General features: G+C 50.6%; 1 long non-coding RNA gene across 1 annotated transcript; it reads left to right on the top strand.

The window, feature by feature from the left end:
• The first annotated feature begins 1,118 nt into the window (after positions 1–1,118).
• Positions 1,119–18,936, top strand: LOC144782732 (uncharacterized). Its single transcript, XR_013601231.1, has 3 exons — positions 1,119–1,219; positions 1,327–1,486; positions 17,934–18,936. It is a non-coding gene; the product is annotated as an uncharacterized LOC144782732 (long non-coding RNA).
• The last annotated feature ends 1,235 nt before the right edge of the window (positions 18,937–20,171 follow it).

The following is a 20,171-nucleotide window of genomic DNA, read 5'->3' as shown; positions in this document are numbered from 1 at the left end:
TGTAGGGGTTAGAACCAGTTACGAATAATTCCGTTAAAAAGTATCGCAATGGGGTTGTAGCTCTTACCTATGGCAGTGCAATGACTCCGTTGCAATTGGTATTCTGGGGGCCGGGGGAACGATGTCCTATCCGTCCACTGCTATGAGTGCAGTATGTTTCGGTAGTTTGATCGCTTTGCCTAAGGCAGCGTGTGTATGGAAATAGAAAGAGGCCAATCCATGGTGGCCATTTTGGAGCGGGGCTTTCCCTTAGTGATCCTAAATGCTGATTGCCATTTTGCAGGGCATTATGGCGTCAGATTTAGTGGCGGCCATTATGAAGTGGGCAATAGGACTAACAGGGCTTCCGGATGAAGCGCAAAAAAGGGGGTGAGCTTGGCAATAAGGCGAGGAAAGAATTGCGATAGCTACTGTGGAGGCGTGATTGTGCGGATGGCGGACGTGCTTACTACACAGGCGCGTGTGCTTTCTGTGGTACATAAGTGAAAGTGCGTTCTGTGACATTCGATTAATTAATTACAGATTATATACAACTTAGATTTACATAAGGATTGCCAGAACAATGCTAGAATACAATGTGGGAAAATTGATTCAAGTTGTTGACTGAGACCAATTTAAGTTCCACCGTAGTCTCTAGGTCTGCCTGCTTCCAGGCCTGGAAGGGCAATGGGATGGTTATAATAAGGTGGTCCAATCTTCTGCTCGATTCATACCATTCCTTATCGTGTCGAATTGTATCATTGTCTTTAGTTCCTCTCTGTTGAGCATTTGGGCAATATCTCCACCTCGGGCTGGTAACTTGACCACTTACAGTATTGTCCACGCGCGCCTGTGTAGTAAGCACTTCCGCCGTCCGCACAATCATGCCTGCACAGTAGCTATCGCAATTCTTTCCTCGCCTTATTGCCAAGCTCACCCCCCTTTTTTGCGCTTCATCCGGAAGCCCTGTTAGTCCTATTGCCCACTTCATAACGGCCACCACAAAATCTGACGCCATAACGCCCTGCAAAATGGCAATCAGCATTTAGGATGACTAAGGGAAAGCCCCGCTCCAAAATGGCCACCATGGATTGGCCTCTTTCTATTTCCATACACACGCTGCCTTAGGCAAAGCGATCGAACTACCGAAACATACTGCACTCATAGCAGTGGACGGATAGGACATCGTTCCCCCGGCCCCCAGAATACCAATTGCAGCGTAGTCATTGCACTCCCATAGGTAAGAGCTACAAACCCATTGCGATACTTTTTAATGGAATTATTCGTAACTGGTTCTAACCCCTACACCCTAAGACTGACCCGTTCCCTGTTCCCTTCCGGTAATAGACACAGCGGTGGTTATCAACCGGACCCTGCAGGTCAATCCATACTGCTCACGCACATCTGCTTTAATTGCTGAGTTGTACTAGCAAGAAGCATTGTCAGTTCGTGAGGAAAAATTTGCCAGAGCATCGAAGAAGATAAAGCGGATTAGGCACAAGACCCGGTAAGGCCAGTAATCGAAATCTACGCAAGGCTTCACTTTCATAGTAAAAATATTGTGTACCATTTATACTTTCAACTGGCAGGTCGTGAACCAGCGAGTGTGAACTTACAACTAACCAACGTAGCCCTTAAGAGTCCCCTATGTGTCTTGCTGGCGGCCTATATATGGTAGGAGTTCTTTGTTTCCTCTTCTGTACTGTGCTCCAATCCCTATCGTATCGAGTGAAGGTCGTTCTCGTGAAAACCATTGAAACCATCTCTGTACACACCTCGGAATGCATCTCCTGTGCAGTATCTAGTCCTTCTTATCTTGACCAATGTATGTTAATTGGGAAAAAGGAGGCAACCAGCATGGGTATTTACAGATGCTTGAGGCAGGCATTTTAACAAGGCTCGGCTGCTTCTCACAACAGACCTTAAAAAAGTGTTATTCATGGCTAATTTTGCATTCGGTGATCAGTGTAGAGAAAAATCAAGGTCTTCCTTGCACATATTAAATGTTGTGGTGAGGGACGTTGATTTCTGTTTTGCTAACACAGGTATTTGATTACCAGAGTGGTAGTTGTTCTTAAACTGAACAGTAGATGTCGCTATTATTCAATGCAGTAAGATCTCGCGCACCAGAGACTAAGCTAGCGTCTCTCCATTCGGAGAACCCTGCAGCAGAGGGCGGTATTAGAAGAATCCATCTGTTTTCAATAAGCATCACAGTTTTTCACAAGTTAAGTCAAAATTTTTAAAGCAGCAGGTAAAGATATACAAGAAATTTACGCGCAGAGCAGTTTCGCTCTCGCACGTCAAATGAAAATTATTTTGCGATTCATACTATTAAATATTTGGAGGAACGACTATGTGCAGGTCTTCAAGAAATAGTAGGCAGCAGATAGGTAACTAAAATGTGTACTTGGCAACATACTTTTTAAACCACTTATGGATATGTATGCTGTGAAACAAATCGTTTGGAATGGGTTATTTACTCTCGGTTTTCCTGAGTAGATTATAATAGAGAGTACATTGCTTCACATGTCCCTGTCAGGAGTGCAATTTGACAGAACATTGGCTGGTGCAGAGTGGATTAACATGTCAACCAATGGAAGCGAGGATAAGACATCTATCAATGGTCTATCCAGAGAATTAATACAATAAAATACAGTGATAAATTATGCATTTTAAATATTTTTTGGGTAAAACGTGATAGGATTACAATACATGTTTTAGTGGATTTAGCTATGTTTCTCAGGATATGAGGTTACAGCAGAGAGAACAAGCATTTACAATGCAATAGGTCTCGCATTTGCGAGAGTTAGAGCTATTGATATTGTAAATGTCTTTTATCCATTTATAGGAAGGTAGACTCCTTCTTGCATGGCTAGCCCCACTTTTTGCTGATGCTATTCTGTTTCTGACTAGTCTGACTGGGATCCTGCTAATCAGGACCCCAGTCACTGTGCTTCTTCCCTAAATTTTACTTTGGTAAGTACTTTGGTACCTTCCCAATTGAATACTGATGTACCCTTCTAAGTCTAAGTATGGTTCTCAGGTTCACAGGACATAGGTACCCCAGGGTTCTTCCATGGGCTGTAGCATGTATTATGACCCCCATGAGAGACCAGTCAGACTGTAACTACAGGCCTGCCATTGCAGCCGGTGTGAGCTGGTGCTTGCACCACTCACAACCGATATACGTTTCTTTATAGCTGAGGTCACTGCACTTAAAACCTATAAGTCACCCCTAAGGCAGGACTTTCAATCCTGAAGGCAGGGTGCTGGGTTATAAGTGTAAAGGTGCCCTGCATGAGCAGGACACCCTTTAGAAACCCCAGAATTGATTCTCCAGGCTTTGTAAGTGCAGTCTGCCATTTAATACGCATAGTGGACATCAAATCAATTACGAGATGTCTAACTATCTATTGGAAGCACTGAAACCAGTCATGTTTGGTATCATACATGTTGGAATCCAACCCCTACACTGATTCTAGTGTTGGATGCATGATCCCATGCACTGGGGTGCTCCCGTGGGGAGCCCCCCTGAATTCCAGGCACCAGCCTTTAAGGGTTTAACAGCAAGCTCGTGCTGAGGCCAACTACAGACACGATTCAGCCCTCCTGCTGCTGAGCTGAGCTTGAGAAGGGGAAGGTAGAACAATAGGTTTCAAGTCACAGGGAGGTGTGACCACCTCTCAGACGGGACTTGGTGTATTGGGCTGGGGTAGGGGCGTTTGCCAGCACCACCAGGCTGCTTTGAAGGGCACATATGGTGGCCTCCTTGCAAACTCCAGTTGGAAGCAGTTCAAGGAGCCATTGGCTCCCACTCTGGCATGAAAGTGGACAAAGGAAATTGGAGTATCCTCCCCTCTGTCCAGCCCCCCTTATGGGAGGGATCCATAAATCGTCCCAACCCCTTCCCTAGTGTACTTAAGGGCTCACCTGTGGGTGGCTCTTCATATTTATTGTGGGACAAGATTCAGATCTGAAACTACTTCAACTTCAACCGTCTGGGCACCTTGGACTTCGTTGGACTTTGCCTGGAACTGAGACTACATAAAGGAAGACTCCTGCTGCTCCTAGTCTTGTCATCCTGCCAGTCTACTGAATTGTCTGTGACTGTGCTTCATCCAGGTTCTTCTCCAGGCCTGCTAACTTATACTCTTGCCCACCATAATGAGACTTCTTACTAGGATAATTCCCAATATGTATAGTCAGTACTGGGAAGATTCGAGTCACTTTTATATGTTTGAAAAAAGCAACCTTTTAAAAAAAACAGTTCTCTAAAACAACTGATGAAGAAAGTAAGCGTAAGGGGACTGTGCTTGGTCGGTGGTCCTTAGCCTTGACCGTAAGTGAGGTATTGGCTCCGTGTTTTGTAGAATACAACAGGTCTTGCACACAGCACATGCGGACTGCCTAGGCTCGACCGAAAAATGGGGAAAGTAGGTGGGCTTGGTGACCTCAAACTGAGACTGATATATTGTACGCTATGTACGTGTATTTATCATCATGATGGAAGCACAAAGACAGAATTTGAGACTAAGGGCATGGTTTCAAGTTATGTAGAATTTGGGTGACTATTGGTGCACATGGTAGTTACAGCTTCTGTGGTGTGGGGTGAAGATTGGGGAAAAAAATCCTGAGTTTCCCACCTCAGAATGAAGATTAACATGTGAAATATATGTTTAACACACAGATTATCACATGTTTTTCATTTAAGTCTTGGCATTTCATCCTTAATGATTTCATCTTTCTCATTTTGCTGTTGAAATGTGCCAGGAGAACATTGAAGAATGTGGCTATAAATGCACAGTTTAGAATTCTAATCTGTGTAAAAATATCCATTTTCCCATCGATCAGATTTTTAAACACAACTTTGAATAATAGTCTAAGAAAACCCGTGAATAGGTTATGTCAATATTGATTTTCCCAGCTCTCTTTTGCCACTATTACCGACTCACAATACCATAGGTTGTTTACAATATTGTAGATGTATTTTTACAGTGCTTCACACTTCTAACGAGGTGTAAAAGCACATTTGTGTCATGGTCTCTGTTAGAAAGGCGATCCCGGGGGAGGCAGAAGATGTCTGACTGACCACCCCTAGGTCCACCCCTCCGTCGAGAAGTAGCCGAGCGTTATCGAGAGACCTCCTGGGTGAGGGTCCTCTCCTAGGATCCTACAGCAGGGTAACCACAACACTACAAACGGACACCACACAAGAGGTTAAGTTCTTAGGCTTTATCAAGAATAAAGGTTGCTAGGTCGCAGCGGTATATACAGGCAGATCGAGGGATCTATAGAGTCTCGTAAAAGGGACAGGGTAGCGGGACAGTCTCGGTATGGATACAGGAAGGGATACCCTGCGCACAGCTCTCAATCCTCGAGCCGGGGGTTCCCAGAGGTCGAGCCGCGGCAGCGCCAGCAGGACTCGACAGGTGGTCTTAGTGGAGAGGAGGCCGCGGCAGCACCAGCAGGCTCTCAGGTGGTTCAGCCGCGGCAGCGCCAGCAGGCTCTTAAGATGGTACAGCAAAAGTGGGCCGCGGCAGCGCCAGCAGGCTCTCAGGGTCTCTTCAGGTTACAGGCAATGAGTTCTTCTGGTGTCGGCCGTGACAGCGTCAGCAGGGCTTCCAGTCCAGGATACAACTGACGTCCTACTCCGGGGCTGGCCCAGATATAGGACTGGAGTCCTTTGATGTCCGGACCCTCGCGCCTGGGGGTCAGAGGGGCCGGGATGATGGTGTCCAGACACCCAGCAGGGGGGTGGAGCCAGCGCCCAGGGAGGCCGGAGGGCGATCTATACCAGGCATCCGGGGACAGCTGGAGGGCCATCGAAACTCCCCTTCCTCCGGGATCTGTCGAGTGGCCACTCGACCACCTGGGTGGATCTTGGTGCCTCGGTGTCTGGGCTTCGCTGGGGCCTGGGCCGGGGCCGAGGCCAAGTGGTCGTGACGTGGTGGACCCAAGATGGAGTCGGGCGCGGCCTCGTGCTTAAGTCGTGAGGGTCCCGCGATGGAGCCAGGTCGGTAGTGGGGGTCCGGGATGGTGGCCGGACCAGCAATGTTGGGGCGTGCAGTGTCGGGCAAAAGGGCTGCCCGGTGCTGGGTGGAGGGCCGATGTCGTCCGGGGCCCACCATGCGGGAGGGGTAGGACCACACCATGAGGCCGGGTCCAACACGCGTCCCCCCCAGCTGAAGGCAGGGGAGAGTCACCCATCTTCTTGGGGATTCTCCTCGCCGAGGCGGAAGAATCGGGACAGGCCGTCAGCATTGGCGTGGTCGTTGCCGGGGCGATGCTCCACCGTGAAGTCCATCCCTTGCAGGGAGATGGACCATCGCAACAGTTTCGGGTTTTCTCCCCGCATCTGCATCAACCACCGCAGGGGCCGGTGGTCGGTCTGGACCCGGAAGTGGGTGCCGAAGAGGTAGGGCCGGAGCTTCTTTAGTGCCCACACGACGGCGAAGGCTTCCCTCTCGATGGTGCTCCAGCGCTGTTCTCTGGCCAGCAGCTGCCGGCTGATGAAGGCGACGGGAAGGTCGATTCCCTCAGGGTTCACTTGTGAGAGGGCCGCTCCAATGCCGTGCTCTGAGGTGTCGGTTTGGACCACAAACTCTCGGCTGTAGTCGGGGGCTTGGAGCACAGGGGCGGTGTACATGGCGGTCTTTAGAGCCTCGAAGGCTGCTTGGCACTCTGGGGTCCAGCGCACCTTCTGGGGTAGCCTCTTGGAGGTCAGTTCTGTGAGGGGCCCCACAATGCTTCCATAGTCTTTTATGAAGCGCCGATAGTATCCTGTGAGCCCCATGAAGGCTTGGACGGCTGTTTGGGTGATCGGGGGCTCCCAGGCCCGGATGGCGTCAACCTTTGGCTGGAGGGGAGCCACCAGGCCGCTCCCCACTTGGTGTCCCAGATACGTCACGGACCCTTGGCCGATCTGGCACTTGCTGGCCTTTATTGTTAGTCCGGCCCGTCGGAGGGCCGACAGAACCTCCCGGAGGTGGGTCAGGTGCTCACCCCAGTGGCGTCTGTACACCGCAATGTTGTCTAGATAGGCGGCACTGAATTCTTCTAGTCCGGCCAGTACCCGGTTCACGAGTCTCTGGAAGGTGGCCGGGGCGTTTTTCATGCCGAAGGGCATCACCTTGAAGTGGTAGTGGCCATCAGGGGTCGAGAAGGCCGATCGTTCTTGTGCTCCAGGGGTGAGGCCGAACTGCCAATATCCAGCCGTGAGGTCGAAGATGCTGAGATATTTGGCGGCCCCCAGGCGATCGATCAGTTCATCTGCCCGGGGAATGGGATGGGCGTCGGTCCGGGTGACTGCATTCAGCCCCCGGTAGTCAACACAGAACCGGAGCTTTGGGGGTGTGCCAGGGACGGTGGCTTTAGGGACCAGGACAACAGGACTGGCCCTGGGACTGTCGGAGGGTTTGACTACCCCCAGAGCTAGCATCTTGGCCACTTCGGATTGAATGCAGGCCCGAACGCGGTCGGGCACTCGGAAAGCTCGGTGTCTTACAGGCGGGTTGTCTCCGGTGTCCACATCATGGACACACCACCGGGTGACTCCAGGGGTGAGAGAAAATAGGTCTGCAAATTGCCCCAGCAGCTCCCGCAGTCTTGGTGCTGTTCTGGGGTCAGGATAGAGGAGAGCGTGACCCCTTCGATGGAGCCGTCTTTCTCGGTGAGGCTCATGAGATCTGGTACGGGTTCGGAGTCGTCTTCAGCTTCGTCATCGGTCGCTAGCAGCAGACTTAGTTCAGTGCGGGCGAAGTGTGGCTTGAGCCGGTTAGCGTGCAGAACCCGGAGGCGGTTCCGGGGGGATTCCACGTCCACCAGGTAAGTGACGGGGCTCTTGCGCTCCACCACTTTGAAGGGCCCCGTCCATTTGTCCTGGAGGGCGCAAGGTTCAACCGGGGACATGACCCAGACTTGCTGGCCCGGCTCGAATTCGATGGATGAGGCGTTCTGGTCATACCAGCGTTTCATCTCCTCCTGACTGGCCTCGAGGTTGGCCTCGGCAAGTTCCCGGAACTTCCGAGTCTGGTTGCGGAGTGTCAGGAGGTACTGGTAGACATCTGGTGGGGCACCTCGGACAGCCGTCTCCCAACCTTTTTTGACCAGGCTGAGGGGGCCTCGGACCGGGTGCCCATGCAATAGTTCGAAGGGGCTGAACCCCAGGGACTTCTGGGGTACCTCTCGATACGCAAACAGGAGGCAGGGCAGCAGGACGTCCCATCTGCGTCGTAGTGGCTCGTCTAAGCCCTTGATCATCCCCTTCAGCGTTCGGTTAAACCGTTCTACAAGTCCATTTCCTTGGGGGTGATACGGGGTGGTGAACTTATATGTGACCCCGCACTGTTGCCACAGGGATCGCATATGCTTGGAGATAAAGTTTGTACCCCGATCACTCACGACTTCTCGGGGAAAGCCGACTCTGGAGAAGATCCCCATCAGGGCTCGGCCTACTACGGGGGCCGTGATGGTTCGGAGCGGAATGGCCTCAGGATAGCGGGTGACATGGTCCACCAGAACGAGGATGAAGCGGTGCCCCTGAGAGGTGCGGGGGTCCAAGGGTCCCACAATGTCGATCCCCACTCTCTCGAAGGGGGTGGTGACCACCGGAAAGGGCTGGAGTGGGGCCTTGACTTTTCCCCCGCTCTTCCCGCTGGCTTGACACGTCGGACAGGATCGGCAGTGGTTGTGCACATCGTTGCGCATCTTCGGCCAGTAGAAATGGGTCACCAGGGGGCTGTAAGTTTTATCCTGCCCCAGGTGCCCGGCGAGGGGCACGTCGTGTGCCAAGTTCAAGAGGAAGTCTCTGAAACGGAGGGGAACGACCAGTACTCGGCTGGCCCCTAGTTCGGCAACTTTCTGCTCGCTGTAGAGAAGGTCGTGGTCCCAATAGACCCAGTGGGACCCCGAGGGGCCTCCAGCGGCTTGAGTGGCAGCTTGTTGTCGGATTCCCTCGAGGGAGGGACAGGTTTTCTGTTCCTGCCGGAATTGTTCGCGGGTGGGGCCACCTTCTTGGCGCCATTGAGCTAGTTCTGGAAGGTGGCCGAGCTCGGTGAGGTCTTCAAGGTTGGGTCCCTGGGGGCCAGGTTCAGGGTCGGCGTCCTCGGGGACGGCGGGCGGTGGCGGTGCGGGCCACTCTGGTTCCTCAGTCGGAGCATCCTCCGGTGGGGCGAAGGCTCGGGCGGACATGGAGCGGGTGGTCGCACAGACCCACTCTGGCAGGCCTAGCATCCCCAGATGCTCTCTCCGCTCGACGCTGGCCCAGGGGGAACTTTCCAGGTCGTTCCCGAGGAGGCAGTCCATGGGGGCATCGTCCCGGACGGTCACCTTCAGCATACCCGACACCCCTCCCCATTCGAAGGGGATGCGGGCCATCTGGCACAAACTCTCGGAGTTGTCCGCCGTCCGCACCGGGCACATGATATTGGGGAGAATTTGCTCTGGGGTCACCAAGTGGCGTCGGACCGCTGTTACGCTGGCTCCAGTGTCTCGGAGGGCTTCGGCCCGGCGGCCGTTGATGGTGACCCGTTGGCGATATTTCTGGGTGTTGCCTGGGATCGGGTCTCGGGGGATCAGGTCTCGATCACCCAGGCATGCCAAGATCATGGTGGCGGGCTCCCACTCGGCCTGTTCGGGGTCGTTGTCGTCTTCCTCTCCTCTTTCTTCCCCCAGGGCGGCGGCCGCGATCTGGCGGTTTGGAGGACCGGTGGTGCCGGGTCGCTGGTTCATCGGGCAGAGGGGGTCATTCGCGTAGTGACCCTGTCACTGGCATCTGTGGCACGTCACATTCGGGCGGGGCCCGGGTCGGGCTAGGGGAACCCCCCTTCGGCCCAGGGCTGGTGAAGTGGAGGTAGGGGAGGACCCCGTGGGGGTGTCTCGTCCCCTGCTCTGGCCTCCTCCGCCGCCTCGTGGTCGGTGGTTCCCCGGGGATCCCCGGCCGTAGTCTCCCATCGGACTCCGGGGGACTCGGGTGCTCACCCATCTATCCGCCTCGACAGCGAGTTTTTGGGGCTCAGTAGTTTGCTGTCGAGGAGGTGCTGCCGGAGTTCGATGAAGCAGTTGTTGGACAGATGTTCCCATATAATGAGATCGACCAACTGCTGGTAGGTGCTGACCTTGCTGCCTTTGATCCACCCCTCGAAGGCTCTGCTGTAAAAGTTCACGTATTCCACCCACGTGGTACCGGGGATTTTTTTACAGTCTCGGAATCGCTGCCGGTACATCTCGGGGGTGAGTCCATACCGAGTGAGGAGAGCGGCTTTCATGTGCTCGTACGAGGTCATCTCGGCGTCGGGGAGCTCTAGCAGGACGTCTCTCCCCTCGTTGACGAACTTCCCCCACAGGCCGGCGCCCCAGTCCTTGAGGGGTACTCGATGTGCGGTCATGGCGACCTCGTAGGCTTTGAACCACTGTTGGATGTCGTCGTTCTTGTAGTATTCCTTGATGACATCCTTGGGTAGGTGCACCTTTGTGTCAAAGGGCGGGGGCGAGGTCTTGCCCCCGGATGCGTTGGCATCATTCGTTTTGGCCTTGAGTTCTAGTTCTTTTAGGCCGCGCTCATGCTCGAGCAGGAGTCTCTTTTCTTCGAGGTCTCTTTGTCTTCGCTTCTCCTCCAGGTCTCCTTCTAGCCGTAGTTGCTCGAGTGCGATTTTCCTTTCCGCCAGTTGTAGTTCTCCATCCAACCGGAGTCGGGCGAGCTCCAACTCGTGGAGCCGGTTCCTCTCTTGCTCTCGGGCGTCTTCGTGGGGGCTCGTGTCTGGATTGGCGGGTCTCTCCCCCGCTGGGGTCGTGTCGGTCTCCGGGCGTCCGTCCGGGCCCGGGTTGTCTTCATTCCGGGGGGGTGTATCATCGGTGTCCACCCATGCTTGTAGGGCTGATTTAAAGTCTTCCTTGGTGCTTAGCCCAGTGGTAGCGATGCCCAGGTCCTTGCAGAATTGTTTTAATTCTTTGTGACTGTAATCTTCCATTTTCTCTTTCCGGAATTCCGTAGTCGGTCTTGTCTCTTGCGTAGTCATGGTCGTAGTGTGTTTTTCTCGGTAGTGAGTGACTCACCCTCTGTACGATCCGCGTCGGCTCGGATCCCGTCGCTTGCCACCAATGTTAGAAAGGCGATCCCGGGGGGCAGAAGATGTCTGACTGACCACCCCTAGTTCCACCCCTCCGTCGAGAAGTAGCCGAGCGTTATCGAGAGACCTCCTGGGTGAGGGTCCTCTCCTAGGATCGTACAGCAGGGTAACCACAACACTGCAAACGGACACCACACAAGAGGTTAAGTTCTTAGGCTTTATCAAGAATAAAGGTTGCTGGGTCGCAGCGGTATATACAGGCAGATCGAGGGATCTATAGAGTCTCGTAAAAGGGACAGGGTAGCGGGACAGTCTCGGTATGGATACAGGAAGGGATACCCTGCGCACAGCTCTCAATCCTCGAGCCGGGGGTTCCGAGAGGTCGAGCCGCGTCAGCGCCAGCAGGACTCGACAGGTGGTCTTAGCGGAGAGGAGGCCGCGGCAGCACCAGCAGGCACTCAAGATGGTTCAGCCGCGGCAGCGCCAGCAGGCTCTCAAGATAGTTCAGCCACGGCAGCGCCAGCAGGCTCTCAGGTGGTTCAGCCGCGGCAGCGCCAGCAGGCTCTTAAGATGGTACAGCAAAGGTGGGCCGCGGCAGCGCCAGCAGGCTCTCAGGGTCTCTTCAGATTACAGGCAATGAGTTCTTCTGGTGTCGGCCGTGACAGCATCAGCAGGGCTTCCAGTCCAGGATACAACTGACGTCCTACTCCGGGGCTGGCCCAGATATAGGACTGGAGTCCTTTGATGTCCGGACCCTCGCGCCTGGGGGTCAGAGGGGCCGGGATGATGGTGTCCAGACACCCAGCAGGGGGGTGGAGCCAGCGCCCAGGGAGGCCGGAGGGCGATCGATACCAGGCATCCGGGGACGGCTGGAGGGCCATCGAAACTCCCCTTCCTCCGGGATCTGTCGAGTGGCTACTCGACCACCTGGGTGGATCTTGGTGCCTCGGTGTCTGGGCTTCGCTGGGGCCTGGGCCGGGGCCGAGGCCACGTGGTCGTGACGTGGTGGGCCCAAGATGGAGTCGGGCGCGGCCTCGTGCTTAAGTCGTGAGGGGCCCACGATGGAGCCAGGTCGGTAGTGGGGGTCCGGGATGGTGGCCGGACCAGCAGTGTCGGGCAAAAGGGCTGCCCGGTGCTGGGTGGAGGGCCGATGTCATCCGGGGCCCGCCATGCGGGAGGGGTAGGACCACGCCATGAGGCCGGGTCCAACAGTCTCACACTGCTCCATGGAGTGACATAGACGGATCAGAGAGTGTGTGTTGTGCAGTCTTTATGGAATTTTTTTTATCATCAGTAGTAGAGTTGTGCTCTTAATAACAAAAATTGTAATGCCTCTGAGCAGAATTTGAATATAAATTAAATGAGTGAGAGGTTGCTTAATCATTCACATTCTAACTGATGGACAGAAGTGAGTGCAGTCTGTACTAACTTTGAAGTGTTTGGGTGTATGGATATGACTGAAACTACTGAAAATGTACCATGAATAAAGCTTGTGACTGTTTTACTCATGGATGTAGGAGAGAAGTGTGAGGATTGATACAGACCCACAAGACAATACCTGATATCTATAAAGTGGTCTGTATGTACACAGTTAGTACCACATTGAATATGAAACTAAGAAAGAACACATGGAATTATGGGGCCTGAGAGTGCATCCAATCAACCCCAAAACAGCTTTTGTGGAAGGAAAAAGCCATTTAAAGTTCACAGTACATCAGGGACTAAAGCACCCACAATGCACTTTGGGGCCGATTTTGGCAGTCTGCCTGCCCAACCGCTACGGCCTCCAGGACACTGCAGCAACTGTGATCTTCCCGCCAACGTAATCTGAGTTGTGCAGTCGGAAATGCCGAAACAGACTATGGTGCTGTTCCTGCCAGGGCAGCGACGCTCTGCAAAGCTGGTGATGCATACTCTGATGCTGTCATGGATGCGGTGTACCCTCAGGTCCTATTACAACAACACAGTTGCACTCGTGGTCTCCCAGCAGCAGTTATCCAATGGCAGCAGACCGCCGAGGTATGCTCGCAACCAATCACCACAACAGTGACCATTGGATGGATTAAAAATCCACACACCTGATGTTCTTTTGCCAAGTGGACACACTGGCAAATCACACTATAAAACACACCCCTTCCCTGACCAGTATCCTTTGCTTCTCGCCCAGAGCACAGACGATAGGAGACCCGGTTGTGACCCAAAGTAGCCCCCTTTTTATCTCACCATTTAGCACTCTCCACCACCTTCAATTTTATGTTTGCACATTTCCACCAATATCACTTGTTTGTTTTTCCTTTCATATAGTCACTCATATTTGTTTTATTATTTTTTATCATGCCCGATCCCAAAAACCTAAAGTTCACTGAGAATGAGTTGACAGTCAAGGAGGATGTTATTATTGGAGTAGAGCCCCAAATGTTTGTTTCCCAAGTTTAGCATACACCTCTCAGTGGGAAAATGGAATTGTTGGACAGGATAGTCAACATAGCTAATGCTGTTGGTACCACCCTACACACAAAGCTGGAAATTAGGAGGAGGAGGAATTACCTCAGGTACCTGGTTCAACAACCACTACTTGGAGGCCCAGAGGACTGACAGTGACCCTCCCAGTGGCCCATTACAATTTTTTTCTTGGGAGGAGAATGGCCATCCTGCATTCTAAGGGCTTGACAGGAATACCTGGGGGAGTGGAGTCAAGTAAAGTTACACTTCACTAACTGTAACAATACCACCATGTCCTATTTGCTCTCAATTCTGATTTTGCTATTGTGTTATCTATCTTTTTTTACCAACATGCAATACTCAAAGTATCAGAGATGTTGGTTTGGCTGCGTTACTGTGTATTGTTGCATATAAGAGCACATGTATCAATCTGCATGATATGCCACAAGTTGGAATGATGTCTGGAAGTGGATCACCATGCAAATGTCATCCCAGGACCCACAATATGTGTTAATATGTAAACGTATGGTCCATCCCAAATGCATGTCACCAACAGGTATGTAACACTAATCGTTTTTCAAGTGTTGATAATGTGAGATTGAAGTGACTACAACTACCATGAGGCCCTGTGACTGGAACTCTAATAAAGATGCTACATTCCTTTTGCCCCTACTCACTTGTCTGCCATGTTACAATTGATAGTCACTGTTCATGCAGGTCACCATTTGTCAATGTTAGAAATGGGGTTCTCTAGTTGGCAGGGGTAGGTACCACTGTCCAAATAGAGACACTTGCTTCTAGTCAGGGTAAGGAGGAAACCCTCTGAGATAACCCTTGCTCACCCTCTAGGTAGTTTGGCACGAGCAGTCTAGGCTAACCAGAGGCAATGTGTAAAGTATTTGTACCAACACTCACAATAACACAGTGAAAACACCACAAACTGACTACACAACAGCTTAGAAAAATAAAGGTATTTAATCTAAACTACACAAGTCCATAACAACAAAAATTCAACATACACAGTTCAAGAATATGGTTTCAAAAGAGTTCTTAAGGTTGCGATAAAGTTCTTTAGGTTGCGATAAAAATAATCCAGTTGCGTGAAAAGTTCACAGTTGCGTCAAGTTTACCTCACAGTACCTTTATTTGCGACAAAGTTCCAAAAGCAGAAGCTGGTGCGGTGGAAAACAAGCGATGCGTTGCTCCTGAGACCCTGGGGAGGCGATGCGACAGCCCCGCTGCAGCAGCGGGCGTGTTGCGACGAATCCGGTCTGTATGGGGAGGAAGGCCACTTGTATGGATTCCGGTGTGTAGGTTTCGTACCAAGTTTGCTCTCGCAAAGGCACAATGCGCCGATCTTTGGAGTTGCGACGATGCGTGGACCAGCGGTGATCTTCTCTCTCGCAGCTCCTCGATGCGATGGCTTCAGCGATGACTCTCGCAGCGATGTGATGCGGTCCGCAAGCAGGCGGTGCGGCGATCTCACCCAACAACGACAGGCTCTGCGACGACACTCGCAGCGATGTTAGGCTTCCCGCACCGATCGGGTGCGTCCCGCAAGCGAAGGATGCGACGGCTCTGACAGCGGCAACAGGCGCTGCGACGATCTCGACCTTTGTAGCGGCGGTAATTCCCTCACACTGTTGGGGATGCGCTCCGCAGTGAGCGATGCGATAACTTTCTGTAGCAAAGTCTCTCAAGCTTAGTTTCCAGCTTCCCAACACAGGTACAACTTCCAGAGGCACCACACATGGGCCAAGCACTCCAGGAAGGACAGAACTCTCTCAGTAGAGCTCAGGGGAAGCTGAGGGTGAAGTCATTTTGGGGCATATTACCAACGTTAAGCGATATTTATCGCTAACGATGCTTAGCAACGAATTTTTTACCGCTAAGCATCGTCAGAAATTATCGCAGATAAACCTTGCTATTATCAAGGTTTATCGCAAATGCGATAAAAAACGGCCGCAATGCATGAATATCGCTGAAAAGTCAGCGATATTCATGCATTACCGAGCTAATGCTCTTAGCCATGTTATCCACCTCCCATTGGATAACATGGCTAAGAACTGCTCAGGGCAGGTGTTAGTTTTTGGAGATATTCGCGCTTAGCGCGAATATCTCCAAAAGTTGGTAATAGGAGATAGCGAAGTTAGCGACTGTTTCCAGTCGCTAACATCTTGGCCCGCCCACTTTGCATGTCATTAGTGATAAATATCACTGACATGCAAAGTGTGGTACAAGATGGTCGCTATCTCCTACTAGCGGTCGCTAACTGGTGTTAGCGACAGCTAGGTAATAGGGAGATAATTTTATCTCCGCTTTCTTGGCTTTTAAAGCCAAAAAAGCGGAGATACACCCCCTTGATAATATGCCCCTTTGTTCCTGGGACTTCAGAACAGGGAGCCAGCTCTTCTCAGGCCCTTGGAGATTCCTTGCAGCAAGGGGACACAGCACAAAGCAAAGTCCTTCCCCTCTCCTTGGCAGCAAAGCAACAGCAGGGCAATCCAACAGAGCAACAGCTGGACAATCTTCCTTCTTCAGTTTCAGCTTTCTCCTTGGCAGAGGTTCCTTCTTGATTCCAGGATGATCTAATTTTCTGTTGTCAGGGTCCTGTACTTATACCCCTAAAAGTCTTTGTTCTCTTTGTGCAAGTGGGCCCTGAGCCCGGTCTGAACCAGTTCTGGGTGTTTCTTGAGCACTTTGTTTTTCTGGCTTCTCCTTTCCTTTCAGAGTGAGGGGCAGGGTCGTCAGCCGCCCAGCAGGAGGTGGAGCCATCATTGTGGAAGGCAGGCACAGCCCTATTCAGGCCCAGGTGCTATCTCCTCCCACCACTCAAGTTGCAAATGCAGTAATTCAGCCTAGGGCTGACTCAGCCAGCCTCCTGGGGAATCCCCAGACCCGGTCACTCTCAAACCAGACAGTCAATACACAAACAGGCCAAGGCACACAGAAGGGTCAGACAAGAGAACAGCAACTTTCTAAAAGTGCTGTTCTCAAACACAGGATTTAAAAACAACCTTTCCCAAAAGGTGTGTTATTAAATTCTGAGTTCAGGGATACTAGACTTTTATGTCCTATCTTGTTTCTATGGGAAGAAATGCTGGTAGCCATTGTAGCCAGTATCCCCCATGATAGTCTATGGAGCAAGATAGCCTTGCAGCAGTGAAACGAAAATGGCTGTAATTCACTACCAAAGCGTGTCACCTGCACAAGTACATGCTCTACCTTTCACATACACTGCACCCTGCCCAAGGGGGTACATTGGGCCTTCCATAGGGGTGACCAATGTGCACAAAAAGGGAAAGGTTGGGCCTGGTCAGTGGGGACACTGACCAGGAGGACATGGCAGTTCACAGACTGCGCACAGGCACTGCGGGGGCAGGCCTGAGACACCATTTTAGGGCTACTCATGTGGGTGGCACAATCAGTGCTGCAGGCCCACTAGTAGCATTTGTCATCACCAGCCCTGGCACACCCAGAGCACTTTACTAGGGACTTCATGGTGATACAAATATGCCAATCATGTATATCCAATCACAATAACAATTTAGACCGAGAGCATATGCACTTTATCACTGATCAGCAGTGGTAAAGTGCGCAGAGTCCTATTGCCAACAGCCACGGGTCAGGAAAAATAGGGGAGGGAGAAGCAAAACGTTTGGGGATGACCCGGCAAGAAGGGCCAGTTCCAACAGTCAAGTATTGGTAAGTTGACATAGATTGCACTACAACTACCATAAGGCCCTGTGAATGGAACTCTAACCAAGATGCTATACTCCTTTTGCCCCTTCTTGTCTGCCATGTTAGAACTGATATTCACTGATCATACAGGTCACCATTTGTCAAGTGTTGGTAAGTTGAGATAGAAAAGCTACCACAGCTACCATGAGGCAGTGTGACTGGAATTTTAACCAATATGATATACTCCTTTTGACCTTTCCCACTTGTCTGCCATGTCACAAATCTTTTTCAGTAATGATGGACTGTGCAATGTACATACAATTCTCCACTCAAATACATGTCTGAATTCTTTGCTTGATGGTATCCTGGTCTCATCATCTGAGCTATTGATGGTATAAGCGACCCCATACCAACTGTATACCCCGAATATTTGTAAGCCATGAAGGAAACTCAGCTGATTAGTAGTGGCAGGATAGTTTTTGACTCTGCACTCCTCACATGATGAACAATGCTAAATATACAATCAAAGTGTGTGTATGCCTGTATTATACACAACTGGGCCTTGAAATGGCATTGTGTAGTTTGCACTGTTTTGAAGTTGTCATGCCTATCCCTCAAGCCAAAATGCCACATATCAGCACATTTAATGAGCTGATGAAATCTAATACATGAATTGAATGTCTTTAAATGTCAAATGTCTAGTACCCAACCTCAAGCAAATAGATGACAATATTATTCTCTACCTATTTTGTTTCATCCTAGGTCTCTATTTACTTTGACATAAACGATGTGGATGTAGATGCCTCACTTCCAACAACAACAATGTTCTCCATTTCTCAAAGGTTGATCAGCCACAACACCTGCCCAGCGGTTGGACACCGAACAGACTTCTGCTACACCCCAGGATGAAGCCCTCAGTGATGACAACAGTCCTGGAGATGAGGCTCACTATGCCCACAGCACTTCCCACCCTATCTGCAAAAACATAGCCAAACCCTACACCCCCAACCCTGTGTACCTAGCACATTCAGTACCATCCGGTGCCCCAGGCCTGGAATCTGAGGTTGCTCTCACCACCCCAGTCACAGAGGAGCCAGGACCCAGTGGGAGGGTGCAGCCTGTGCCAAAGGCCATTGAGGCCACTAACACCCAGGCAATCATTACTCAATTCCTTTGAGTCTACCAGGACTCCCAAGGTGTGATGGGCCAGATACTTAAAGAAATCTGGGAAATTAAGCAGATGCAGAGGGACACATAGCAGGAGGTTGCAGGCATCCACACCTAGGTGGCAATCATCAACACCAACATGGCCTCCCTGGTTGGGGTGCTGTGGACATCAATACTACCCTCTGTAGGGCTTTTTGACCTGCACCTATCCATTCCTGTCATCAAAGTCCATCCAAGCAATCATCATCTGTCACAGTCTCAGGAAGGTAGGCCCTGTCAGAGGAGGACATGCCTGCACGCACTCCTGTCTCAGCAGCTGCGGATCCCCCTCCACCAAAAATAGGGGACGTCCGTGCAAAAATCCAAGAGGTGGGGATGGCAGGACACCCACCAACGCTAGCAAGATACCTCAACCCTAATTTTCTCCTGTATGTGCAACACACTCACTTTGTGGACTATTTCTGCCCACTTTTCAATATATGTTGGAAGTAGTATGTTTGGCATTTGGACTACAGACATTTTGGATTCTACAATGATTGTTACATCCACCATGACTGACTATTTCATTTTTGGAGGTTATCCTTGTTCACTTCTTTAAATACACACATAACCAAATCATTGTCTCCTGTTGTAATTCTCACATATACAAGTGTAAATGTACTACCATGTGAAATTTGAAAAGCCAAAACAAGTTACTTCTGGAAGCACGGCTATTTAATATGTAAAAAAAGTTCAAATCTGGATCACTAGAATATCACAACAACACATATACACAAGTGTCTGGCTTGATATTGTTTTTAATCCGTTATGCAAATCATAGGCTGACATGATGTCAGAAACATAGCAAATAAGACAAGATTGAATTTTTCTGTATCAGTGATCATATAATCATTGCAAACCTTTGCAATATGGAAGGAGGGAATCCATCTGACAATATCCTCTACAATAGGCAATATAAAATTAGGTCTCCTTTATCAGCCGGATGCCATATTGCCTACCCCACAAAAGGAATCCCACATAAAATAAATAGAAACATGTCAGTACAAAAATTTCTGACTAGAGGGTCCTTCCAATCCAGTGTTGCTTGCATTTTGTGGAATGTTACAACAAATGTCAGTGACACAATGAGGATTTAGCCAATGTAAAGACACATTAGCATGATTTGGATCCAACACAATATTGTGCTGGATCATATGATGGCACACATATTGCATCAGGACCAGCACACCATGAAGAACAAGTCCAATGGAAGCTATGCAACATCCATCCTATCAGTGTGCAAGCTGCCTTGGTACTGGCTTTGTACACTGAAACTCTATGACAGGAATTTCCAGAGCCAATACATGTGCACTTCATATGTCTGAACAGTATCATATACCTGCTAATGTCACAACTCTGTAATGTCCAGGTGAAGATGCCATGGTGAAGGAACCTACAACAGACCAACGCAGAGAGGGATTAGCTAGGGAACTATACATAAGTCTTAAATTACATAGTCAACATAGAGAACACAGTCAAGACAAAATGTAGAGCTTAATAAAGCTGCACTTACAAAACAAACACCTTTCCCCAGATATTGCCAGAGCCATATATTCCTAGTATGTAGCGTTAACATCCTCCTTACATAACAAGAGTTGCAATAATAGTCGAAGTCAACACATCTCATACCATACTTACACTCAGGAAAAGAAGATTCTGTTGACATCTTCACTCAAATCCATTCCTTCCTCTTCACCACTATCATCATCGCCATCTGGCATTTCAGGGTTCCTTACCTGGTGGCTCTTCATGGCCTGCATTCTTTGGTATGTAAGGGATGTTCTTCCGCAGGGA

The sequence above is a fragment of the Lissotriton helveticus genome, chromosome 9, assembly GCF_964261635.1.
Source record: "Lissotriton helveticus chromosome 9, aLisHel1.1, whole genome shotgun sequence".
Taxonomy (NCBI): Eukaryota; Metazoa; Chordata; class Amphibia; order Caudata; family Salamandridae; genus Lissotriton; species Lissotriton helveticus.
Note: the sequence above shows the minus strand (reverse complement) of the source record. Positions and strands in the feature narration are given on the sequence as shown.